The sequence below is a fragment of the Lactuca sativa genome, chromosome 5 (assembly GCF_002870075.4).
Source record: "Lactuca sativa cultivar Salinas chromosome 5, Lsat_Salinas_v11, whole genome shotgun sequence".
Classification (NCBI taxonomy): Eukaryota; Viridiplantae; Streptophyta; class Magnoliopsida; order Asterales; family Asteraceae; genus Lactuca; species Lactuca sativa.
Window position 1 is genome coordinate 285,850,015 of NC_056627.2, and position 11,379 is coordinate 285,861,393.

An 11,379-nucleotide genomic window follows, 5' to 3' on the forward strand; every position below is an offset into this window, starting at 1 on the left:
ATACAAAGTAACTACACATATTTTCCAAAATTTCCCAATCCTAGTTACTTTAGGAAAAGTGAATTGATGCAATCCCATGAAATTACACTTTGCACCTTGCTAAGATGTTAGTGGAGCGTGTGTGGTTTACCGGCACACTAATTGGTTCTAAGCGAAGGTGGCAAAGGGTGATTCATTGTTTATCATAGTTCGATGGAGCGTGTGTGGTTTACCGGCACATCGAATAGGTGATTGTTACAATGAAGGCACCATGTGAATTTGCATGGTAATTCACACCCGCTTTGTGATCCTCGGCATCCCGGTCACAAACGAGAGGGGCATATCGAGATTTAAACATGCCATTGAATAGTTTCAATGAATCTCATCCGAACCTAGGAATTCTCAAAAACACTTAGGACTAATAGTTTAAGTTTTGTGGTGGAGAATTAGTGAATCGTCATTCACTTACCTTCAATTTATTTGCATGTTAGATTACGGCATCCCTTTTCTAGTATGTAAATGTTATTGTTGGATCCTAGCCCTAATTTTCTTATTGGGTGATAATTAGGGATTCTTATTCTAATCTATCTTTGTCCTTTTTCTAATTGTAGATGTCGAACGCAAACAACGCTGCTGCTAGTTCTTTCACGTTGATGAGCCTTTGCCAAAAGGTCACCTTCGATGGAACGAACTTTAGCGAATGGATAAGATACATTCGCACCATTGCTCGCTATGAGGACAAGGAGTATGTCCTCGATGAAAAGCTCGAGAAAATCAACCCCGAAATTGCTACTCCCGCCGAAATCACCGCCTTTGAAACTCATGAGCGAGATGCAACGAAGGTACATTGCATCATGATCGCCACCATGAACTCCGAATTCCAAAAGTCCTATGAGGACATGTACCCATACGAGATGCATCAAGACTTATTGGAGAGGTACCACCAAAATGCGAGACAAGAGAGGTATGAGATTTTCACTAACATGATTTCCGCGAAGATGGGTCATGGAGAATCTCTTACCGTGCACTTGCAAAAGATGCAAAGGTATGTCGACCGCCTTCGCAAGTTAAATGTTGGCTTCGGTGAGGACTTGGCAATCGACATGGTGCTTCACTCTTTGCCTCCGATGTACAACCAATTTAGGATGACCTACCACATGAACAAAGAAGAGGTCACCCTAAGCAAGCTCCAAGGTCTCTTGAGGGTTGCTGAGAGCAACTTCAAAGACAAGTCTGTTGCACCTACTCCCAATCCGCCCGCTGCTCCTGTCTTGGCTATTGGACAAGGGAAGGGAAAGAAGAGGAAAGCTTCATCAAAGAACTATCGCAAGGTGAAAGCCCGAGATGGTGCCTCTTCTAGTGGGACCAAAGTTGATCCCGCTAAGCCCTGCTCTAACCCGAAGGAGGCAGAGTGCCACCACTGCCACAAGATAGGACATTGGAAGAGAAGCTGCCCGGATTACCTGCAAGCGATCAAAGAAGGAAAGATCAAGCCATCTTTCACAGGTATATACACAATCAAATCTAACGATTCTAATCATGCTATTTCTTGGGTTCTTGATACCGGTTGTGGTTATCACATTTGTTCTAATGTGCAGGGACTAAGAAGAAGTAGGGATGTGGAGCAAGGAAGGATAAATCTAATCATGGGGAACAGAAGATCGTCGCCTGTGACCAAGATTGGAGTGTATTCTTTATTGCTTAGAAATAGTTTAGTTTTGGATTTGAACAATTGTTGCTATTCGCCAGAAATGGCAAGAAACATCATTTCATTTCATGGTTTATATAGACAAGGATATAGATTTTCTTTTAATAATGAGAATGGTTCTATTTTGGCTTATCTAAATGGTGTCTTTTACATTGAAGCTATACCATGCAATGGAATATATGAAACCGTTATGATTGTTGATAACTTAGGAAATGATGTTTTAAATATTGATTCTTCCACTAGTATGGATAAAGCATCCTTGTGGCATTGTCATCTTGGACATGTCAACAAGAAACGCATAGCCCAACTCCAAAAGGATGGAGTGTTGGAGTCATTCGACCTTAGGGAAGATGACACATGCGAGTCTTGTTTGCTTGGAAAGATGACTAAGTCGCCCTTCACGAGTACATGTGAAAGGGGCGAGGGTCTATTGGACCTAATACATACCGATGTGTGTGTGGACCGTTTAGATCAACCACGAAGGATGGGAACTGCTTCTATGTGACTTTTACCGATGACTATAGTAGATATGGGTATATCTACTTAATCAAGCAAAAGTCAGACACCTTTGAAAAGTTCAAAGAGTTCAAGAATGAAGTGGAGAATCAATTGGGCAGGAAAATCAAGATGCTTCGATCCGATCGAGGAGGAGAGTACCTAAGTCTTGAATTCCACGATTATCTCATGGAGTGTGGAATAGTTTCACAATTGACGCCTCCTAGGACACCACAGTTGAATGGTGTGGCAGAAAGGCGTAATCGAACCTTATTGGATATGGTTCGCTCTATGATGAGTCGTGCTTCGCTACCAATCTCTTTTTGGGGGTATGCCTTAGAGACTGCCGCCCATATCCTTAACCGAGTCCCTACTAAGAAGGTTGCCAAAACACCTCACGAGATGTGGACAGGGAAAGCTCCCTCGTTGGCACATATCAAGGTTTGGGGTTGCGAGGCTTTCGTAAGACGAGATACTCACGACAAGCTTGAACCTCGAAGTGAGCGATGTATTTTCATCGGCTACCCGCAGACATCCTTTGGATATCTCTTCTATAGACCGAAGGACAATGTTGTCTTCGTTGCGAGGAGAGCAGTTTTCCGAGAGAGAGAACTCATAAGCCAAGGAGACAGTGGGAGGCAAATCGAACTTGAAGAGATTCAAGAATCGATAGATGAAGGAACCTCTACCACTGGTGTTCAACCCGAGGAGGAAACTCCGGTTGAACCGATTGACGAATCCTTACCTCTTAGACGTTCCGATAGAGTTAGAGTTCATCCCCAGTTTTATGGCTTTCATATAACTACCGAAGGGGACACGTATATTAGTGATGGTACACTAGTAAATCTTGATGAACCTAATAGCTATAAGGAAGCCATGGCAGGCCCGGAGTCTGTAAAGTGGAAAGAGGCAATGGATAGCGAGATCCAATCCATGTATGATAACCAAGTTTGGAATTTGGTTGATTATGTTCCCGGACGTAAGACCGTTGGGTGCAAATGGATCTTCAAGAAGAAGACCGACGTGGATGGAAACGTGCACACATATAAAGCGCGATTGGTTGCGAAGGGCTTTACTCAAACTCCCGGAGTTGACTATGATGAGACCTTCTCACCAGTTGCGAAGATTAAATCTATAAGAGTGATGCTGGCAATTGCCGCGTGTCATGATTATGAGATTTGGCAAATGGATGTCAAGACCACTTTCCTTAATGGAAAGTTGGCTGAGGATGTTTACATGGCTCAGCCAGAGGGGTTTGTGGATCCAAAGCATCCGGATAGAGTGTGTAAGCTTGAGAAGTCCATTTATGGACTTAAGCAAGCGTCTCGCAGATGGAATCTTTGCTTCGATGAGAAAGTCAAAGAGTTTGGATTTGTACGAAGCGAAGACGAATCTTGTGTATATGTCAAAGCCAGTGGGAGTATAGTAAGCTTCCTCGTTCTATATGTCGATGACATTTTACTCATAGGAAACGACATCCCGACTCTGCAGGAAGTTAAGTCCTGGCTCGGGAAGTGCTTCGCTATGAAGGACCTCGGAGAGGCTTCTTACATTTTGGGAATAAGGATAGTAAGAGAAAGAAGTAAGAGACTAATTGGACTTAGTCAGAATACTTACTTAGAGAAAGTACTAAAACGCTTTAGTATGGAAAACTCAAAGAAGGGAGAACTACCGATACAAGGTAATACCAAATTGAGTAAGACTCAAAGTCCGAGTACCGAAGCTGAAATAGCAGAAATGAGCCGAGTACCATACGCTTCCACAGTTGGCTCAATCATGTACGCTATGACTTGTACTCGCCCTGATGTAGCCTTCGCTTTGAGCATGGTTAGCAGATATCAAGGGAATCCTGGCAAAGCACATTGGATTGCGGTGAAAAACATCCTTAAGTACCTTCGGAGGATGAAGGAATGGTTCTTAGTCCTCGGAGGGAGTGATGACTTGAAGGTGCAAGGGTATAGTGACGCCAGTTTTCAGACCGACAGGGACAACTACCGTTCGCAGTCGGGCTGGGTCTTTACCCTAAATGGAGGAGCAGTGACATGGAAAAGTTCTAAGCAGGAAACCATAGCTGATTCAACGTGCGAATCAGAGTACATTGCAGCGAGCGAAGCGTCGAAGGAGGCAATATGGCTAAAGAACTTCATCGGTGATCTTGGAGTTGTACCCGCCATAAAGGAGCCAATGGAGATTTTCTGTGATAACGAAGGCGCGGTTGCCTTAACCAAGGAACCGAGGGATCATGGTAGATCAAGACATATCGACAGAAAGTATCACTTCATTAGACATCGTGTAGAAGAAGGACAACTCGTAGTGAAGAGGATATCATCAGAAGATAACCCAGCAGATCCGCTTACGAAGGGACTGAGTAGGGTTAAGCACTTGCATCATGCTAGGAGTATTGGGCTGAAGGATGATATTAGCGTAGATTAGATAGTATTAGAAACGTGTAATAGATAAATGTAATTGACATTTGATGATTAAATAAAGGAGTTTTATTTATGAGTAATGTTACTATCTTATGTTAATTGTTTAGCTATTGTTTCACTTTGCATGTTTTGACTTCCAGAATAATTCAGTTAATTAGGAATAATCGAATTATTCAAATGGTCCACAATCGTTCATATGTTGGGAGTAGATATGAATGAAGGTTGTCATGAATTGGTGTGTAGAATGTCTAAATGGTGTTAGACATAGCAAAGGATTGCTGCAACGTTCATGAGTGCTTATGAACTAGTTTTGAGCATTGGAATAAACCCGCGCTTGCTGGAATCACCTTATGGAATACGATATAAAAAGTGATCGCAAGACGATAATATCATATAGTCTTAAAACCTAGATATATGGTTTATTATTTGTTAATTGATTGTACATTGATAATACGAAAACGCATCAGTAACTTGGTGTTATAAAACGTATTGTTGTGTATAGTTGGTTAATGAATAAGTAAATGCATATAAGTTGAAGTTTATCTGTAACTTTTATCTAAGAAGGTAAAAGCGATATCTCGGCCGCTCGATGATTTGATTTGACTTATGTGTCGGGCCCGGTCAGAACTGAATTGATGTGTTCGATTAAGTTCTATGTGAAATAAATCAGAGATCGAGAAACCTAAATGCATGACTAACCATTCCATAGGATTGTCAGCATGATATCCAACAGAGGACTGTACGTTCCCTTATCTAAAGGACAAGATTGATTAGATCAGAGTTGATAGCGTCTTTGAGAGCTATGATTGCAAACCGAATTGTACTTGTATAGTTACTAGACTTATCCAAGTGGGAGACTGTTGGAATAGTGTCTAAGACTGCAACTATATTAGGCAAGTATTTGATCCGGTTGTGCATGGTTCTTTTGGGTTGCCTTCACCATAGCAACTTGATAGGATGATTTAATAAGAGAGAGTAAATATTATTAATATATTATGGGGATAATATAATGAATAATATATTTATTATTTGATTAATATAAGTCATAGAATTAATTAGAATTAATTTGGTGACTTAAAGAGATTAATTAAATAAAGGGGTATAAACTGTCAATTGTTTGATAGTTAAGCTTTAGACTGTAAATCCATTAGGATATGCCTTGGACGAATTCTAAGAGCTTTAGGATAGCTAAAATCGTCCATATGCTTATCTATGGAATGTATTTGGATAGCCTTAAGAGAAGATTATCCAATTAGGGTTTAGGTTGTAACCCTTAAGGAGTCTACAAGGATAAATAGACCCCATGACATAGGGAATTCGACACCTCTAAAAAAGCAAGAGAACTCTGGTCGAATTCCTCCTCTCTCCTCTCTCCTAAATCATTCTTATTGCTGTTGGTGTTTGTAAGCCATTAGAGGAGTGACACTTGTGACTCTAGAAGCTCCAAGACCTCAAGATCAACAAGGAACTCAAACGTATGATTCTAGATCTGTTTCAATGTTGTTATTTAGCCTAATTAGTCATTAGAAGTCTTGGATTCAAAAGCATGTTTAGTAGAAAGCCTAGATCCAAGCATTAGGGTTTTGCATGCGCACATAGGAAAGTTCTTATGGCTAAAACCCATCAGTAACGGATATCCAGATTCGCGAGTTTTTAACCTTGCAATGAACATAGATAAAATTATGCCATGCGTAAATGTGAAATCCTCCATTTTTCTCATTTATGTATCTAAGCCCATCGGGTACTTTCTTACACATTAAATAAGTGCAAAAAAATAGCAGAAACCTTTCCGACAAATGACACGTTATTAAAGAAAAATGAAAATAAATAAAACTTAAAAATTAAAAACAAAAAAATGAATAATCAAGCAAAACAAATCAATTGAAAATCGTTCCCTGGCAACAACGTCAAAAACTTGATATGTGATAGTATATATATATATATATATATATATATATATATATATATATATATATATATATATATATATATATATATATGCTTAGGTTATTCCATTCAAATTAATTATTATGTTATTGTATTCATAAATATGGGCCAATCATTTTACTTATTTTAAGAAGGTGATTAATACATATTTTTTAATTAAAAATAATCAAACAATACCGTCTAATTTAACTAGAAGGGTATTTTAGTCAATTAATATAGATTTAATAAAGGAAATTTGCATATTTTAAGAGATCATTGATTCTATTAATTTTAAAAATCCGATTTTACAAATTATAAGACTTTTAATTCGGACATTCCGACAGAATATGTTTGATTATATTCAAAAATAAAAATATTGTAGAACGATAAAATCATAAAAAATATTTTTGAACATATTTCTTGTAGAATAACAAATTCTCGAACCTGCAATTGAAGAATTAAATTAAAACAAAAAATTTATTAATTCTTATAGAATACATGTAAGAATTGCTAAGAATTACATTTATTGTTAAAGAATAAAACCAAAAAACTTTCAATTCGGGAAAAAAAAACATCAAAATCTAACAAATACACTAATTTATTCTAAAAAAATAATGTTGCTAAGGGGCATCGTTCAAATTTCGTGGTCCGTTCTTCAAGCATCAGCTTCTGTAGAAACAAATCCAATGAATAAATTAGTGAGAAAATATATGTTGGATATTATTCCTTTTATATATCAGCTCAGATACCGATTTGTTGGAAATATAACAATCTGATCACCATAACAAAAGGCTCGGTTACCAGTTACTATGTGACAGATATATAAGATGTATATATATATATATATATATATATATATATATATATATATATATATATATATATAAAGAATAATAATTGCAGAATAAGTATAAATATGAAACCTATAAATGACTGAAAGCTATAATAATATAAATAACTGTATTTAAATGACATAAAGCTATAATAAAATATATAAGTATATAAATATATATCAAGTAGGTTCGTCTATAAATTGACTCGTGGAACGACTGGTCGATATTTGTTCTCTTGGAATGATTGGTTGATATTGGGACTCTTAGAACGACTAGTCGATATTTGTTTTTTGAATGACTAGTCGATATTGGGACTCTTGGAACGACTGGTCGATATTTGTTCAAAGATCAATTCGGCATTGGATAAGTAACAAAGAGTTCATTTAAAGCTCAGTTTTATGTAAAACAAGTTGTTTACAAAAGGGTACAAAATACATGAGTTTATGTATTTGTATTTAAGGTATTTTTGGGTAAAAACATGCACATGGGTCGTGTAAGATAAGGCACAAGTGACACAGATCGTGTAGGAAGGTTTAGGAGGGTTTTGGAGGGTTTTCTTGATAATGATGCTGAACACGGGCCATGTTGGATTTAGGCTAGGTTTGAACACGGTCCGTGTTGAAGTACAGAGGCAAACAGAAGAGTACACGGGCCGCGTCTGATATAAGGCATGCTGAAGGTAAGTTTTGTTTGTGATGTTTTGGCTAAGGTAATGGTGTTATGGTGTTTTCAGGATGTTTTCAAGGTTGTTTAGAGGTTGGAAGGAGGTTGACATAAGGTGGTGATGGTGATGAAATTTCTATGAAGATGATGATGAATAGTGATGGGTTTTGTGGTTGATCTTGATGTAGAAGGTTTTGGGTTGTTTCTGATGGGTTTTGGACATAAGAACTTTACCTATGTGCACATACAACCCTATAGCTTGGATCTAGGTTTCACTAATTGAACATGCAACATATCCAAGACTTTCATGGCTAGATCTAATGTAAACTAACAATTAAAAACATATGAAAACAGATCTAGAATAATACCTTGAGTTACTTGCTTGAAAACCTTCTTCTTTTTTGAGCTCAGAGTCACAAATGTCACTCCTCTAATGGCTTACAAACACCAACTAGCAAGAAGATGATTTGAGAGAGATGAGGAAGAGGGAAATCGGCTCTAGGGTTACTTCAATCACAAGGGTGGCCGATTTCCTCAACCCTATGGGTCTATTTATACTGTGAGCTCCTAGGGTTTCACCTTAAAACCCTAATTGGATAACTTAGCCTCAAAGCAATCCAAATCCTCTTCTAGATAAAACCTTGGACAATTTCGAGGTGATCCACATCCCTAAAATCGTCAATTAAACTCTTTAAGTCACTAAATTAATTCCTAATTAATTTATGACATATATTAATCAAATAATATTATTATTCTTTTAACATATTATTCTTATAATACATTAATAATAATATCACTTCTCTCTAAATCACCCTATAAAGTTGCTATGGTGAAGGCAACCCAAAAGGACCATGCACAATCGGGTCAAGTACTTACCAAATATAGTTACAGCCTTAGACACTAATCCAACAGTCTCCCACTTGGATAAGTCTAGAAACTATAAACGCAAACACAATCCGATTAGTAATCGTAGCTCTCAAAGACGCTGTCAACTCTGATCATATCAGTAACCTGTCCTTTAGATAAGGGATCGTATAGTCCTCTATTTTGATATCGTACAGACGATTTCATGAAACATTGTCATACTCATTGTCCAGCAACTATTTTCTCGATATCAGATTTATTTGACATAGAACTTAATTAAACACATCAATTCAGTCCTGACCGGGCCCGACACATAAGTCAAATCAAATCATTGTGGCCGTGATATCGCTCTTACCTTCTTATGATAAAAGTAACTGATAAACTTCGACTTATATGCATTTACTTATTGACTAACCAACTATACACAACAATGCGTTTTATGACATCAATTTACTGATGCGGTTTCACATTATCAATGTACAACCAATTAGTAAATAATAAACCATATATCTAGGTTTTAAGACCATATGATATTATCGTCTTGCGATCACTCCAAAGTGATTCCAGCAAGCCCGGGTTTATTCTAATGCTCAAAACTTGTTCATAAGCACTCATGAACGTTGCAACAAACCTTTGCTATGTCTAATACCATTTAGATAATCTACACACCAATTCATGACAATCTTCATTCATACCTACTTCCAACATATGAACGATTGTGGACTGTTTGAATAATTCGATTATTCTTAACAACTCAATTATTCTGGAAGTCAAAACATGCAAAGTGAAACAATAGCTAAACAATTAACATAAGACAGTAACATTACTTATAAATAATACTCCTTTATTCAATCATCAAGTGTCAATTACATTTAGTTATTACACGTTTCTAATACTATCTAATCTATACTAATATCATCCTTCAGCCCAATACTCCTAGTATGCTGCAAGTGCTTAACCTTGCTCAGTCCCTTCGTAAGCGGATCTGCTGGGTTATCTTCTGATGATATCCTCTTAACCATGAGGTGTCCTTCTTCTACTCGATGCCTAATAAAGTGATATTTTCTGTCGATATGCCAAGATCTACCATGATCCCTCGGTTCCTTGGTCAAGGAAACCGCTCCTCCATTATCACAGAAAATTTCCATGGGCTCCTTTATGGCAGGCACAACTCCAAGATCGCTAATGAAGTTCTTCAACCATATTGCCTCCTTTAACGCTTTGCTCGCTGCAATATACTCTGATTCGCACGTTGAATCAGCTACAGTTTCTGTTTGGAACTTTTCCAAGTTACTACTCGTCCATTAAGGGTAAAGACCCATCCCGACTGCGAACGGTAGTTGTCCCTGTCGGTCTGGAAACTGGCGTCAGTATACCCTCACACCTTCAAGTCATCACTCCCTCCGAGGAGTAGAAACAATTCCTTGGTCCTCCGATGGTACTTAAGGATGTTCTTGACGACAATCCAATGCGCTCTACCAGCATTCCCTTAATATCTACTGACCATGCTCAAAGCAAAGGCCACATCAGGTCGAGTACAAGTCATAGCATACATGATCGAGCCAACTGCGGAAGCGTAAGGTACTCGGCTCATCTCAGCTATCTCGACTTCGATACTCGGACTTTGAGTCTTACTCAACTTGGTATTACTCTGTATCGATAGTTCTCCCTTCTTCGAGTTTTCCATACTAAAACATTTTAGTACCTTATCTAAGTAAGTATTATGACTAAGTCCTATTAGTCTCTTACTTCTTTCTCTCACTATCCTTATTCCCAAAATATAGGAAGCCTCTCCGAGGTCCTTCATAGCGAAGCACTTCCAGAGCCAGGACTTTACCTCCTGCAGAGTCGGGACGTCGTTTCCTATGAGCAGTATGTCATCGACATACAAAATGAGAAAGCTAACTATACTCCCACTGGCTTTGACATATACACATGATCCATCTACGAGACGCTTGCTTAAGTCCATAAATGGACTTCTCAAGCTTGCACACTCTATTTGGATGCTTCAGATCGACAAAACCTTCTGGTTGAGCCATGTAAACATCCTCAGCCAACTTCCCATTAAGGAAAGCGGTCTTGACATCCATTTGCCATATCTCATAATCATGAAATGCAGCAATAGCTAGCATCACCCTAATAGATTTAATCTTCGCAACTGGTGAGAAGGTCTCATCATAGTCAACTCTGGGAGTTTGAGTAAAGCCCTTTGCAACGAATCGCGCCTTGTACGTGTGCACATTCCCATCCATGTCGGTCTTCTTCTTGAAGATCCATTTGCACCCAACCGTCTTACGTCCGAGCACATTGTCAACCAAATTCCAAACTTGGTTGTCATACATGGACTGAATCTCGCTATCCATTGCCTCTTTCCATTTTGCAGACTCCGAGCCTGCCATGGCTTCCTTATAGCAATTAGGTTCATCTAGATTTATTAGTGTACTATCACTAATATACGTGTCCCCTTCGGTAGTAATATGAA